Source organism: Sarcophilus harrisii, chromosome 3, assembly GCF_902635505.1.
Source record: "Sarcophilus harrisii chromosome 3, mSarHar1.11, whole genome shotgun sequence".
NCBI lineage: Eukaryota > Metazoa > Chordata > Mammalia > Dasyuromorphia > Dasyuridae > Sarcophilus > Sarcophilus harrisii.
Window position 1 is genome coordinate 560,927,823 of NC_045428.1, and position 15,278 is coordinate 560,943,100.

A 15,278-nucleotide genomic window follows, 5' to 3' on the forward strand; every position below is an offset into this window, starting at 1 on the left:
AAGAGAACGCTGTGAGGTGTGTGTTGGGGAGCACTGTGCAAGGTTGTGTGTCCGGGAGAAAGGGCCAACGTCTACCCCTCTGTGCACCAAGCAAATTAAACAGTGTTTCAGAGGCAGCTCCCCTCTGTGGAAGGGAGGTCAGGGGCTCTGCAGTCAGAGTCTTGGATAAGACACCAGGTCTGGAGTCAGGGTTCAGATCCTACCTCAGATGTCTACTAGCTATGTGACCTGGAACAAGTCACTTCACCCTGTTTACCTCAGTTTCCCCAAATGTAAGATGAGCTGGAGAAAGAAATGACGACCATTCCTGTATCTCTGTCAAGAAAACTTTAAATGGGGTCACAGAGTGCTGGACATGACTGAAAAGTGACAGAGCTATAATACATGTATTTTGAAAAATAAAACACTATTATCATGAAAATAAATAAATGCTCTTTTACTTAGCACTGAGCCTGGAACATAGTAGGCACTTAATAAATGCTCATTGAGTTAGTGCAGTGGCACATAGGAGACACTTGATACTTATTGATTTGACTTGGACAAGGGTATCAGTTGTATGGGCAGGGGAAGATCAGGGAATGTCTAGGAGGGACCTAGGAGGTAAAAATCACAAGCTTTGGTACCAGAATGGATTTGTGAGTCCAGAGAAAAGGGATCACTCCCCTTTTTCCACCCTGTTTAAAGTCAAATGCCTGCATAGGGCAAAGGGCAGAAGGCAGGGCTTTTAACCCAGGCCCTTTGGTTTCCCTCCCCAGGCCAGTGAACTAACTAACAGTAAGCTCACAACCTGCTCTCCCAATGCCCCACAGATACCAATGACCCTAAGTGAATTCCTCTTCCCAGCAGTCTTTGTCCCTGGCTTGGAGGGAGCTCAGCAGAAATGTGGAGCAGGCATCCAGGCAGGTTGCCGGCTCCCTGCTTCCTCCCTTACACCAGGAGAGCCTCTTTCTCCTCTCCATTGTCTTATACTTCTTCTCTACATGAATGTAGAGATTCAGGGAGCGGCCACAGGTGATCTTAGAGTCCTTTCTTGCCAATAAAGGGGGAACTGAGGCTCAGGAAGGTGCATAAGGAACATAGGGACCTTGAAGTTATCTAATCCACCTTCCCACTGTATAGATGAGAAAACTGAGGTCTAAGACTTTATTCAAAGAACACAGCTAGTAAAATCTTAAGGTAGAATTTGAATTCAAGTCTTTTTTATTCTAAGTCCAATGCTACATCCATTCTACCACACTGAGTGTTCTAAGATCCTTTCCAGGTCTAATGTTCTAGGTTTTGAGGTTCTTTTCAGCTTTTACATTCTATGACTTATGTTCCCTTATTATTCTGACACTGTATTCCAAGGTCCATTCCAGCTGTTATGCTACCTTCTAGCATTCCATATTCTTAATGTTCCTCCCAGGTCTAATATTCTAAACACTAACATATTCTATGGGCCCACCCTGCTCTGATGTCTTATATTCTGACATCCTGGGTTCTAAGGGCCCTCCCAGCTCTGACCTCCTGGATTCTAAGGTCCTTCTTAAGTCTAACAGTCCATCTTTTAAAGTTCCCTGTACCTCTAAGTGCATATTTTGGTAGAGTAGAAGAAGTATATTTAAATTTAGGCTCTGCCACCTAATCCCTGTGTGATTAGCTTTGTGACCCTGTAGAAGTCACATTCTTTCCAGGGCTCAATTTCTCATCTGTAAAATTAGGCAGTTGAATTAAACGACCTCTCAGGAAGCTTCCAGCTTTAAATTCCCTTCCTGACCTTAAATTCTATGATCTAATGTCCCTCCCAGTTCCTAAATCTGTGAATTTTTCCTGTGGTCAGTGAAAAGTCACTAGGAGATTTTTGGAGCCAGAGGTCTGTCCACCAATACTGTGTGACCCTCAGGGGGCCGCTCTTCCTTTCTATGCCCCAGATTCCCATTGGAGCTGGAATGACCGTCAGTTTGGGGGTGGGGGGACCTGTGGGGCTGGCCTGGGATTTGGCCCCGGGGGGGACCACCACCACCACTATCATCCCCATCAGTGGGACCCTAGAAGGAGTGGATCATGCCCTAAAAACGGTATCATGCCGCCTGAGTATCTGGAAGCGTTTCCTTCCTCTGTGAACCTGTGTGTGTTTCCAGGGAAATCTAATTTTGAAAACATGTTTTCTTAGCTAAGGGAGAACTCGTGCTATGCAAACACCAGAGATGGCCACAGACGATAAAGACCTTCTCTTGTTGTTCTTCTCTCTGGGGAGATAAATCAAAACGGCCGCTGCCCGGGGTCAGGACTGTACAGTCTGCACCAGGCATTTGTGGTTGTCTGCCGCGTAACTACCGGGGGGAAGGCTGAACAGCAGAAGGGCTCCGTCAAGCCCCCAGGAGGCATTTCTCAGAATCATGGAAGCCGGGAGTTAGAAGGACTCAGCCGTCCAACCCCTGCCCACATGGAACCTCCACGGCCACTGCTATGGCCCAGTGGGAAGGGAATCAGGAAGCTCAAGTGACTCCCTCATCCTCCTCCCATCCCAACTGGGAAACGGGTGGAAATGAGTGCACAGGGATGACCCTTACTGATCCATAGTTAGGGTGCCTCCACATACCTATGAATATGACTTGGAAAGGCAGCACTGTATAACAGAAAGAAGGCTCTCCTCTTTCCCTGTTTGTGCCCTTATTCCTGGCACCTGGATGAGCGATTATTTTGTTCTACTTTTCAGAAGAATCCCTTAAAACCCCTTTTGTGTGTCATGAGCCCTCGGGCAGTCTGGTGAAATCCAGGGACCACTTCTTAGAATCATGTCTGTTAAAAATGGAAGCAAAAGCTAAGTTTCAGTTCCAGGTTAGCAAAAATAGAAAAAAAAAAAGAAAAGAAAAGAAAAGAAAGAAAAGAAAAGAAAAAAAGAAAAGTCTTTATCTCAGTTTCCAGGCCACTGATCCAAGTTCCTCAGAATCCCTATTTTAGAGAAAGAAAAGGGGGTACCATTAGATCTCTCAGAGGCCTCAGATCCCCCTGGTCTTCCCTAGAAAACATTTAATCTGGATTTCCAGTAAACACATTCTCCTCTTGACCTCAGTCATAGCTGCCCACAAGTCCTTCTGTCCCATCTCTGGCATTCTGGACAATTCCCTTATGAGTTTACCTCCAGATCTGGTGGCCTTCCCAAATGTGGCCCCTTTCCACCTCCACTTAATGGGATGGTTCGCGTGTTATTTCAGCTACAGGAATCTGTCTTCTCCCCTTGGGATGAGGGAAAACAGCTGTCAGCCTCCCAGTGGGTCAAATTCCTCCCCCACGTCCCACGCCAGCCCATCCACAATAAATGCAACCAGCATTTATTAAGCTCTCACTGTCCACACGGCACTCGGGAAGACATGATTTCCCCATGCTCGTGGTACTCCCAAGGGGATGATACAGAAGTACAAATAACTATGACACATCATTTTTAGTACTTGAGAGATGAAGTTCTTTGTGAGGGCTGAGCAGGAAGGCCCTTCCCCTCCCAGTCTTCCTGGAAGGGAGGGCATTTTTCTTGAACTTTAAAGAATGGATAAGAATCCAGCAAGGGAGGGATAAAGTAGGAGCAAAGGTACAGAGGTGGGAAAATACAGGGTGTGTTTACCACCAGAAAATTGTACAGTTGGGTTTGAGCACAAAGTGAATGGTAGGGTATTGTATGCGAGAAAATGGAAAAGTAGAGTAAGGCTAAGTCATGGGGAGAACTGAATGTTGGAAAAAGGAGTTTATTCTTTACTCCTTGGGAAGGAAGGGGCCACTGATGATGTTTGAGCAAAGGAAATAACCCTAACCCTAACCCTAACCCTAACTCTAACCCTAACAATGGAACAATGCCCAAAGAAAAATCATCTGTAGGAGGGGTAGAGAGGGGCAGACAGTGGAAGTCAGAAGCCATGTTAGGAGGGTCTTAACAACATCCAGAAAGACCATAGTCAGTCATTTGACTTCTTAGCACCTCGTGATAGAGACAAGAGTCCTCCTCATTGGAAACATGGAGTATGCTATGGTAGCTCTGACTTAAAAAGTCTTCTCTTTCCATAATGGGTTTAAATTTAAAATTCTTAAAGGGCAAGTCAAAGAACCCAGTGTTTAACCAAGAAATTACAATATATTTTTAGGCTCTTTGGCAATTTAGGGGGACAGCTTTAACCTGAGATGAGGGCCTTCTCAGACACACTTTACTCACTCTCTTTAGGCCATTCCAACTCTAACCTTTTATTTAAAGCCTCTGTTCTCATTCCTCATAGAAATGCTTGCAGCCAAACACCAGAAATGGATGCTGGGATCTAGAGCAAAATATATCTTTCCCTCCTAGTATTTATCTCTGTTCATTGCCAGAGTAGATTCCCCTGGTACTGCACTGTAAACTTCCTGAGGGCAGGGTTCAGAGAACAATAGTTCATAAATATTTAGTGGCCACAGTGAATGAGTGGAAACACATTGTTTGAATCCAGGCTCTGTTACTTACTATGTGTATATGATGGTAGGCAAGTCATTGACTCTCTGAATATGTGTTTTTTCATGTCTAAAATGAAAGGGTCCCATTCTTCAGAGTTCCTTCTATCTCTGATCTTTTGTGATTCTATGAAAGATTGATCATAGACTCATGGAACTAAGGCAAAATGAGGCAACAAGCATTTATTAAGCTCTTACCATGTGCCTGGCACTGTGCTGAGTCCTGTGGATAGAAATACAAGCAAAATGACACACCCCTTACCCTCAAGAAGCTTATTTTTTTTTATTATTATTACAGCTTTTTATTTTCAAAACACATAGATAATTTTTAATATTCACCCTTGCAAAACCTTGTGTTCCAAATTTTTTTCTCCTTCCCTTCCCTCCCTAGATGGCAAGTAATTCAATTTATATGTTAAACATAGAAACATAAAGAAAAAAATTTTTTCTATATGTATTTCCACAATTATCATGCTGCACAGGAAAAATCAGATCAAAAAGGGGAAAAATGAGAAAGAAAACAAAAAGCAACTCTGTTTAGGGGAGGGGGAAGAGAGGGGAGAAGAAAAATATAGAAAACAAAATTTCATAAGGGTGAATGTTGAAGACTGTCTTTGCATATATTTTGAAAAATAAAAAGCTGTTATTATGAAAAAAGAAAAAAAAAAGAATGATTGAGTTGAGTCCTTCCCCCAGTGGAAGCCTGGGAGAAATTCACAAACAGGAGAAGGGTGATTTCTAATGAGAGCGGACAGTCTTTCAGCTCTAAATCCCATGGACCCATCAATGGATGAACGGGATAAGGTCTCTGACCAAAGTTACAGAGAGAAGCCTTATTCAATTGGATCGAGTAGTTTCTCAGATACCTCCAAAGCTGACATTTTGTATTCTATATGTCTAATAAATGAATGAATGAAAGAAACAAGTCCAGCCCTTGATATGTCCTGGTTTCATACAGTGACCCGGGCTGAGAAAAGCATTCTTTTCAGTTTCAGTACCTTATTAGCCCAAAGAGTCAATGACAAAATGCCAAAGTCAATACGTTAAATGTCTTGGCCCAAAAATACAAAAGGATCATCCTTTTTCTCTGGCAGCAGTTTCTTATTCAAGCAGCCAGAGAGACAGGGCACACTGACACTCCAGAGCTCAGCGTTCCTCCTCCAGCCTCCATCCTTTCTGGGACGATGGCTGTGATCCTGCAATCGGCAAGCCTGTTTTTTGGAAAGGAATCCACGGTCCCTCCAAGAAAGGCAGTTTGGGGGGGGGGGGAACAAAGTTGATGACATGTGAGATGCTAAAGGGATTGTGAAAAATCCCATTAGAGGCAGCACTTTCAACCTCATGTCCGAGACAGGGAGGCCAACCAAGCCTGCAGGGAGTTTTGCTGTGGGATCATGCGAGGTGGAATGTTCGGGGCTGACTCACGCCAGTTGGAACTCGGGGAAGTGGTGCAGTCCAGAGTCAACTCTGCTACCTACTTCTACTTGAACAAATAAATTATTTCCCTGGTCTGGGTCTCATCCTCCTTATTTGCAAAACGAGGGGCCCTAACTAACTCATCTCCTTCTGGCTCAAATCTACGTGACCCTCCTTGTCCTGTTGTTGATTATCAAGATTGTTAACACAGTCTTGGGGCTTTATCAAGAAAAGTGTAGCTCCTCAGAGAAAGGAAGTGATTGTTACCCTGGTCAAACCAAATCTGAAGTTCTGGGTTCGGTTCTGGACATCCCGCAATATCTGGGCATTGATAAGCTAGAAGGCAAACAAAATGGTAACAAACCTTAAGTCTTATGAATCGAAGGCACTGGGGATGTTTAGGCTGGAAAAAGAAAAATCAGAGTTTGATAGCTATCATGTGGGAAAAGAGGAAACAGCCTTGCGCTTGGAATATATTGCAGTTACAGAAAAAAGAGAAACCTAGATTTGAAGTCAGGAAAAATCTTTTGAATGGTTAGACTTATCCAAAAGAGGCTGACTTGAGAGGTCATGGATTCCTTCCCAATGAAAGTTTTCAAGCTAAAGCTCAATGACTGCTTATCAGGTATGTTTGTTTTGGGGGTAGAGATGGAACTTAGATGGCCACTGAAGCCCTTCCAACTCTGAGATTCCATGGAACTCCTCCCTGAGGTTGTCTACTCACACTGCTGCCGCCATTGTCATTATCAGCACATGAGGTTAAGAACCAGAAAGAAATTTAGAGATTAAACACATCAATCTCCTTGTACCAATGGAAGGAGACTCCTGAGACCCAGGGAGGTAAGGTAGATCATCCAAGGTTATGTAGGTGGTAAATAGCAGAGCTGAGATTTACACATAAATCTTCTAAATTCAGTTACTTTTATTTTATTTTTCCAATAATTAAGAACTTATTTTCTTTCCTTTTCACCTTCCCATCCTAAACTGACAAAATAAAAAAAAAAAACCTTTATGATAAATATGCATATTCTTATTCTGTATCTTGAGTTCATCACATCTCTGTCAAAAGCCGGCTAGCACACTTCATCAAGAGTTCTCTGGAATCATCATTTGTTGTTGAATTGATCGTTTTTCTTAAATTTTTCAAAGTTATTGATCTTGACAATATTGTCAGCATAGAAATTATCCTTCTCCTTTTCCTGTTCACGTCATTCTGCATCAATTTATACACATGTTCTAATGTACTCTCTGAGAATCCTGATTCTGGTTCCCACTCCTCCTGGTGACTCAGGTTCCCCAAATTTGCCTATGTGTCCCCCTCAGGATTCTGAGCTTACTTGGAAAGGGGTAAATGTAATTTACTAAAGTCACTGGTTCAAGCCCCCCATTAGTGTGCTTTCCTGTGCCCATCCCCATGAGGAGCAGCTCAGAATCTTATATTCAGCCATTCTTAGATAACTTGATATTTACTAAAATGGTACATCGAGAATAGTCGATATAAAACATCTCCTCAAATGATCTGTAATATAATCTTTCTCAAGTCCAGGGGAGAGTGTGCTCAAGCTTAGAAGGCACATATAGTAAAAGGGTTGTTCTTTTCTGATAGATAAATATAGATATGGATACTCCCATCATAGAGTGCTCAAGAAGTTTCCCTTCAATAAGGTAAATCTGTGTCTGTCTGTCCTTACTTCCTTGGACAGACGGTTGATTTGGAAGTGCTGCTGGTCCATCAGTGGGAAAATGGGAAGGTCAGAACCTCCCAGGCCCATTGAAGCTCACCAAGTTTTCCTTCAGCCAGAAGGGGTGGGGAGAAGGAAGCTTGATGAAAGCTGAAATCGGAACTTCTCCTCCTCTCCTAGGCAGTTCCTTCTCGTAGGACATGCCTGAAACTTCCACTTGCTCCAGTTTCTGGGATAAATCCCTTCTTGATTCACTTGATAGTTTAATTTATAGATGATCCTTGGACTAATGACCAAGTTTTCTCAGATCATCTGAACACGAGTCCAGTTCAAAAGCCTTTTTTTAGTACTTGGTCTGAGAACTGTGACTGATTAAGACGAGTCCTCATCTAATTAAGGTATTCTGGCTGAATGAGGTGGGGTGGCTTGAACCCTGCCCTTAAACCTGATTTCTGTGAATCTGTCTCTTTTGTAATTTCTTAATCACATTCTGTTATGATCAGAGGCAGGAGTTTGTCGGCCCCTCCCCCAGCTGAGGGGCACTCCCTCAGTTTCTAGCTCTTTGCTGTGATGGAAAAAACTCTTATGGATATTTTTGTATATAAGGGTATATATATATAGGGTCCTTCTCAGACTCCCTCCTGTGCAAACTGCCTGTTCATCTTCTTTGACCACATATCAGTTGGGGAATGGCTCGTATTCTTACGAGTTTGTGTCAGTTCCTTAGAGATCTTAGAAAGGAATCCAGGCCATCCCACTTGCCCCCAGACCACACTGCCCTCCTTGCCGTCCTCACTGGGGGCCACACTGTCAGGCCGGTCCTTGGGAACAACGCTCCCCTTCCTTCACCTTTACTAAGCTATTGTCACTATAATCATCCCCAGAAAATCATCGCCCCCGCCATCATTTCTCAGACATAATTATCACCATCATCCTCAGGATCACCACCATAACAACACAGTAACCCTCACTATCATCCTAGAGAGAGATTGCAGAGTGTAGTAGATTAGAGGCAAGAAGACCTGGCTATGGGACCATAAGTCATTTAATTTTGTTTTTCTGAGACAATTGGGGTTAAGTGACTTGCCCAGGGTCCCACAGGTGGGAAGTGTTCAGTGTCTGAGGCTGGATCTGAACTCAGGCCCTCCCGACTTCAGAGCTGGGGCTCCATCGACTGCTCCGCCCAGCTGCCCTCATCCCCCCCTTTTGTATATTCCTTCCCCCCATTAGATTCTAAGTTCTTTGAGGACAAGACTGTGTCCTCATTTTTTATTCGTAGCCACAGAACTTAGCACAGTGCCTGGCACGCAGTAAGCCAGTGGCTGTGTCTCTCACATTTCTGCATGTTCTAGTCGTGTCTACGATGTAAGGCTGTCATAGGACCTATAAGCCATTTGTAAAGGGCTTTGCAAACGTTACCTGTTTCTAAATGCATTCATTATTATCATGGCCAGCACCACCATGGTCACTATCACCAATCACCATTAGAATTGCAGCCTCCATCTTTGTCGTCATTATGGTCACTCCACCGTCCCTCACATCTACGCCCTCACCGTCGCCGTCCCACCATCCTTTCGGTCCAGCACTCCCAGTGTGAGGGGGACCGGGCAGAGGAGCCGGGACCACGGGTTTGCCTGTCTGGACCAGAGCCGGGCTGTCCTCCCCTACCACCAGGAGGGCTGCTGGCGGCCAGCCCCCAGCGGAAACAAGAAGCCAAAGAGGCTGTTTCTGGAGGGGGCCGGGACTGGGGGTTTGCTCGTCCAGACCAGAGCTGGGCTCTCCCCCACCGCCAGGAGGGCTGTCGGCCACCAGCCCCGAGCGGAAATAAGAAGCCTCGGGAAGCCAAAGGGGCTGCTCTGGGGGGGGGGGGGGCAGACGCCTCCCTCTTTATTAAATCCATCGGCATATTTTAACAAGCGAAGCGGCAGAATTCGAGCTGTGGAACAGCAAAAGCCAAGAGCCCGTGTCAAGTTCTAAAGGCTCCGTAGACATCAAAACCAGCCGAGGCCTGAACTGAACGCGGGTGTCAGGACATCAAAGCGTGAACAGCCAGTACAAGAATTTTACAGAGTCTTATCTTAATTAAGCCAAGTCCTAGCACAGCTTGTGATGGCGAGCCGAAAAGCCCGAGGTCCAGCTTTATTAGCTTTAGCTGACACACACAGAGAGGTGAGCAAGCGCACCTAAGGTCACACAGCCAGTTCCAGGCAGAGCCAGGGCCCATGGCCAGGTCTTCTGACTCCCAGGTCTGCATTCTTTCCATGACAACAGACTGTCTCCCATCCCTCTGACCCGGAGTCACTTTTCCTCTCTGGGAACGGGGGCCCTTATCTGTGAGATGAAGATAAGAACCCTCTGGCCTCCCCCAGGAGTCTCAGTGTGAGGAGCAACCCCAACATATGTGGATACTCTGGCAAAGAGCAGCCTTCAGAGCAAAATGTGATGCCGGCAAGTCAGATCAGGGGCCATTTCTGGGCCTAGGATTCTGAATCTGTACAGAGATTAAACAGAGAGATAGGGAGGCAAAGAGAGACAGACAGAGAGAAAGAGAGAGAGAGACAGAGAGAGACAGAGAGAGACACAGAGAGACACAGAGAGAAAGAGAGAAACAGAGACAGAGAAAGAGAGAGACAGAGAGACAGACAGAGAGAGACAGAGACAGAGAGAGAGACAGAGACAGAGACAGAGACAGAGAGAGAGAGAGAGAGAGAGAGAGAAAGACAGAGAGAGAGAGAGAGAGAGAGAGAGAGACAGAGACAGAGAGAGAGAGAGAGAGAGAGAGAGACACACACAGAGAGAGAGAGAGAGAGAGAGAGAGACAGAGACAGAGAGAGAGACAGAGAAAGAAACAGAGACAAAAACAGAGACACAGAGACAGAGAGAGGCAGAGACAGAGAGAGAGAGAGAGAGAGAGAGAGAGACAGAGAGACAGAGAGAGAGTCATTCATTAGATAGATACCTAAATGAACAGATAGACAAAGAAGAATGGAAAGATGGATACACAAACATAGTAGGACAGATAGACAAACTGATAAGTGGGAAAATGGGCAGCAGTACAGAGACAGCTAAGTGGATGGATGTATGGATGAGTAGACATTTTGGTAGAGAAGTAAATGAATGGATGGATGGTAGACAAATAGGACAGACCATCAGAGACGCAGATAGACTGATCAATGGAAAAACAAATGTACAGAGATGGATACACAGACAGACAAAGAGATGGATAGATGGGCCGATAGACTGATTGACAGATGCATAGATAGATAACAGATGAATGGATGCATGAATAGACAGCTAGAACAGACAAAAACAGACATAGACAAGCTGATAAATAGAAACAGGCAGATGGACAGAGATAAATAGAGGATGGATGAATAGATGATAAAACATTAAGCACTTACTTTGTGCCAGGCCCTGCGCCAAGCACTGGGGACACAAATGTAAGCAAACCAGACAGTCCCCGCCCAAGAAACTCCCATTCACAAGGAAAGACAAAACAAATAAGGAAGCTGAAAGGTGGAGATCTCCCAAGACGGCAACCCAACAGAAGAGCAGGAACTGGAACCCTGACAAAGTCTCGGTTGAATTAGATGCTCTTTAAAATTCCCTCTTCCCCATTCCAAGCCTGCCTGTCATCCTCAAATCTGAAGCTTGAGCTGCTCTGGACAAGACAGACCTGGAGTCTAGAGACTTGAGCTACTTCTGAGTCTGAACAACCTTTGTCCTGCTTCCATCACAGGGCTGCTGCAAGGAAAATGCTTCACAAACCTTAAAGAGCTCCAGCAATGTGGGAGACTCTGTGAATAACAGGCATTTCTAGGGTGCTCTAAAGTTCACAAAGAACTGATTATTCTGGACACAACTATAGTTTTGTTTTGGACTGCACCTGCCATTTCTGCGCAACTAGGTGGCATAGTAATTAGTCACAAGACATGATTTGAAATTGAGCCTCAGATACTTACTAGCTGTATGGCCTCAGGCAAATCATTTAACTGCTTTCTGCCTCAGTTTCCTTTATTGCAAAATTGGGATAATAGCATCTATGTCCCAGGATGATAGTGAAGATCACATGAGATAACATTTGTAAAACATTTGGCACAGTGATTGGTACATAATAGCTATTATTTCTATTTTTCATTGATTTTTTCTTAATTTAACAGAAAGGAAGGAAGGAAGGAAGGAGGGAAGGAAAGAGGGAGGGAGGGAAGGAAGGAGGGAAGGAAGAGAAAGAGAAAGAAAGAAAAGAGAGAAAGAAAGAAAACAGAGAAACAGAGAGAGAGATAAAGAGAAAAAGAAAGAAAGAAAGAAAGAAAAGAAAAGAAACAAAGAATTAAAGGAAAAAATAAATGCATTAGCAAAAGTTCAGCAAAACAAAATCCCACATTGGCTTCTCCAAAAAAAAGGCATCTCATTCAGCATTTTGAATCCATGAGCTCTCTGTGAAGAGTGTGTGGTGAATAGCAATCAGATTGTGGGTGTGGGATTCCACTGGTGCAATAAGGAAAATCCCTCCCATAGTATAGATTGGCACCCCCTCTGCAATTTAAGAGTCTAAGAAAATTGCTGGGCCATAGGTCGGAGCCTAGATTTGAACTTAGATTTTCCTGGCCTCTAATCCAGAGTTTCTAACACTGTGGGTCTCCACCATATAAGCGGTTGTGTAACTAAACGTGGGGTTTGCAAAATTATGATTTATTATCAGCAAATATTCAGTTTGCATCCTGATTTTATATACCTATATTCCCGGGGCCGGGTAAAAGTTTCTCAGGTGAAAAGGGGTTCTGAGTGGGAAAAGTTTAAGAAGCCCTGCTCTAACCACTCTTCCCACTCCCCATTTGCAGATGAGGAGACTAGAGCCGGACAGGGGCAACAACGAGGCCCTGAAGATGCTCAGTGACCCCAGGCAGGCTTCTCCCCCAGATATCACAGATGCTGGGGCTCCCACTCTCTCCCCTCCTTCGGGGGCAGTGTGCCCACGGATATTCCTCTAAGACTCGGCCCTGGCTGCCAGCCGAGACCAGGAGATTCTGGGGGTCCCGTGGGGATCGTCTCTGGACCAGTGAGCCTGCCCCTGTGAAGGGACGGGCGGGGGGGGGACGCCTGCTTCTGCCAAGGAGGGCCCTTCTTGATCTCCCGGAGATCTCTGGGTGGTAAAGCTGGTTCTAAAAGATGGGGAAATGAAGGAGAGAGAGCAAACTCTTCCTACTCGCTTTTCAAACAATCTGGCCAGGGGAGATAACTGCCTCCCACCGCCCCCATCACCAGGGCAACCGGAGAGGCTGTCTAGAGACACAGCCCGAGCCCAGCGGAGGCCTCCCCAGCACAAAGCCATGGGGAGGAGAAGGGGCCCGGGCCGGGGGGCCGGCGGGGGAATAAATCAGAGAGTTATATGCCCCTGCCGCCAAGCAGACAATTTATGGGGCTGGTGCAGAGCCCGGCGTGTTCGGCAGACGGGTCTTTGGGAGGGTGAGAGGAGTCAGGGGAGGGGGAGGTAGGCGCTCTCTGCTCTGACTTACAGGTGGCACGGGGAAGAGGGAGATTGATGGGGCACCGGAGGAAAGGAATCTCAGGTCCCGAGACCCCCCACCTGGCTTCCCTGCCCCGGTAGCCCGGTGCCCCAGCGGGACAGCTCCCAGCTGCCAAAGCCAGCGCCGGCCTCTCACTGTGGGAAGTCACCTTAGAATCCCTGCATCTGAAGTCCAAAAGACCCGGGTTGATTTGCTAACTGTGGAACCTTTATCAAGTCAACCCTCTCAGTTTCCTCCTCTGAATGACAGGGGGATAACATGCTGTTATCCCCATTCCTGTCCTTGGGATCCATCCCCAGAGCTTCTCAAGGAAGCTGAGAGGCAGAGTAGATAGTGTCAGAGTCAGGAAGATCCGAGGTCAAAACCTCCCTCAGAACACCTGTTAATTGTGCAAACACAGCAAGTCCTTGGATCCCATGATCCCATGAGGCTTACACCGCCTCGTTCCGAAAATCCACTATTTGCCAGGTTCACGACAAGGGCTGGGGAGAGACTGGGAAGGAGACAATAGGAGGGAAGGAGATGCAAACAAGGTTCACTCTTCTATAGTCCAATATGGTTTACAAAGTACAGTAATGCTAGAAGGTGGGAACACAAATATTCATATGGCCATTTTACAGATGAGGAAAAGAGAGGCAGCATGATATAATGAAGAAAGGATCCAGGGCCATACATCTAGAGCTGGCTTCCGATAGTCCAATCCCCCTCGTTTTCTAAGCCTTTTCATTCCTCTTCCAACCTCCCATAGTACTTCCTGCCTTCCCCCTCTTAGCTGAGAACCTTGTCTCAAATTTCACTGAAAAAATTGAGGCCATTTGCTGAGAAATCTCTCTTCTCCCCTCTTCCTCATCTCACATCTTCCAGATCATTCTGCTGCCATTGTCTCCTTCGCTCCCATCTCAAAGAGGAGACCCTTCTCCTTGCCAAAGCCAACCCTTGCCGGGCACAAATGGTCCCCCATTTGATCCCGTCTTCTCCAGCCGATTGCCCCTTCCATCATCCCATCCTCTCATGGAATTTGAATCTCTCCCTATCTACTGGTTGTTTCCCTCCTGCCTGTAAACATGGCCATGTCTCCACCATCTTCCAAATTCTTTCCTCTGGCCTTCCATCCCCACTATGGATCCCCCTCCATTTCTCCTCCCCTTTCTGGCTAAAATCAAGGAAAAGGCTCCGATTGTTCTGTCCACTTTCCCTCTCTCTTCGAATCCCCACAGTGTGGCTCATCCTTCAACCCAAACTGCTAGTAACAAAGCTAGTGATTCAATGGCAATTCTCATCCTCCTTTACCTTTCTGCAGCTGTTGCCACTGTTGATCGCTGTCTCCTTCTTGACATCTTCTTCTCTCTAGGTGTTCTTCACCGCTTCTCTCCTGCTACCTAATAGACTGCTTCTTTTCAGTCTCCTTGGCTGAATCTTCATCCAGGTCATTCCCACTCCCTACAGATGCTCCCCAAACTCCCTCCTGGACCCTATTTTCTTCTGCAGTTTGGTGATCTCAACCAGCTACCATAGACACAATTATCATCTCCATGCTGGTGATTCTCAAATCATTGGATTAGTTCTAACCTCTCTGCTGATCTCCAGTCTTGCATCTTCAACTGCCTATTAAACAGCATGAAATGGGGGCAGCTACATGGTGCAATGGATAGAGCACCAGCCCTGAAATCAGGAGGATCTGAGTTCAAATCTAGGCTCAGTCACTTAATACTTTCTGGTTGTGGGACCCTGGGCAAGTCACTTAACCTCAATTGTCTCAGCAAAAAAAAAATAGTAATAGTAACAAATAAAAATTGAATGCCTGTAGATATTCCATAGATTTAACATGTCTAAAAATAACATCAATATCTTATGGTCTGACCATATTATGCCTCCCCTTCCTCCTCTCCATAAATTCCAGTATCTCCTATCACTTCCAGGATCAAATATAAAATCCTCTATGTTGTGTACAAAGCCCTTCCTAATCTAGCCTTCCTCACCTCCACCTTTCCAGCCCTACTTCTTACAGCCCTAACACTACTCTTCAATCTAGTAACATGGGCTGTTCCTTGAACAATACTCCTAGCTCAAGGTATTTTCTTTTTTTCTTTTTCTTTCTTTCTTTCCTTCCTTTCTTTCTTTTTTCTTCCTTCCTTTCTTTCCTTTCTTTCTTTCTTTCTTTTCTTTTTTTTGCTGAGGCAGTTGGGGTTAAGTGACTTGC

At 45.5% G+C, this 15,278-nt stretch overlaps 1 long non-coding RNA gene across 3 annotated transcripts in view; it reads right to left on the reverse strand.

Moving 5' to 3' along the window:
• The window catches only part of LOC116422829, an 83,831-nt gene that overhangs the window by 7,115 nt on the left and 61,438 nt on the right, over positions 1 to 15,278 (reverse strand). For 2 of the 3 annotated variants that reach the window (XR_004233362.1, XR_004233364.1), the window contains exon 2: positions 2,582 to 2,781. This is a non-coding gene — a long non-coding RNA (uncharacterized LOC116422829). Of the gene's footprint in view, positions 1 to 2,581; positions 2,782 to 3,121; positions 3,215 to 15,278 lie in introns of those variants that run through there. The other variant, XR_004233363.1, reaches the window with a different exon arrangement.